Source organism: Bos indicus x Bos taurus, chromosome 2 (assembly GCF_003369695.1).
Source record: "Bos indicus x Bos taurus breed Angus x Brahman F1 hybrid chromosome 2, Bos_hybrid_MaternalHap_v2.0, whole genome shotgun sequence".
Taxonomy (NCBI): Eukaryota; Metazoa; Chordata; class Mammalia; order Artiodactyla; family Bovidae; genus Bos; species Bos indicus x Bos taurus.
Window position 1 is genome coordinate 13261467 of NC_040077.1, and position 687 is coordinate 13262153.

The 687-nt window shown below is 38.7% G+C and overlaps 1 non-coding gene across 1 annotated transcript; it reads right to left on the reverse strand.

The window, feature by feature from the left end:
* Positions 1-401: 401 nt before the first annotated feature.
* Positions 402-473, reverse strand: TRNAC-GCA. Its single transcript has one exon. It is a non-coding gene; the product is annotated as a tRNA-Cys (tRNA).
* Between the last annotated feature and the right edge of the window lie 214 nt (positions 474-687).

Below are 687 nucleotides of genomic sequence, written 5' to 3' on the forward strand. Positions count from 1 at the left end.
TTTCTTGCTGAGTCAGCAATAAATGTTAATCTTATTGTCTTGAGTGTTTCCAGTAAGAGTGTGCATATTCTCAAGGAGGTTGCCTTTGAGGCTTTTATTAATATAAATTTGAAATGGGAAAAGTAAAGAAATGTTTTTGAATCTAGTGTTCACATATCTATTCCTTTAATTTTTAAAATTATCTTGAGAGCCTAGATGTTAATCATATACATATCAGCCTTACAGACAGAGTATTGTTTTGAAGATTCATGTGTGTGTGTGTGTGTGTGTGTGTGTGAAGTCACTCAGTCGTGTCCGAGTCTTTGAGACCCCATGGACTGTAGTCCGCCAGGCTCCTCTGTCCATGGGATTCTCCAGGCAGGAATACTGGAGTGGGTTGCCATTTCCTTCTCCAGGGGATCTTCCCAACCCAGGGATTGAACCTGGGTCTCCTGCATTGCAGGCAGACGCTTTATCCTCTGAGCCACCAGGGAAGATTCATAGACACAGATAAAAGAGCCAGATATGCTGACAAAATTTTGTCATGAATAATTTAGGACAGACCAAAACTTAAATCAACAGTCTGGTGGCTATATTTAAGATAACAATCATATCCAATTACTCTTCTTACTAGTTCTACCCAAACTTCTTTAACCTCTTCTCATTGCTGAAGAGTATCAAACAAAAACAAACAAAAAAGAGTATCAA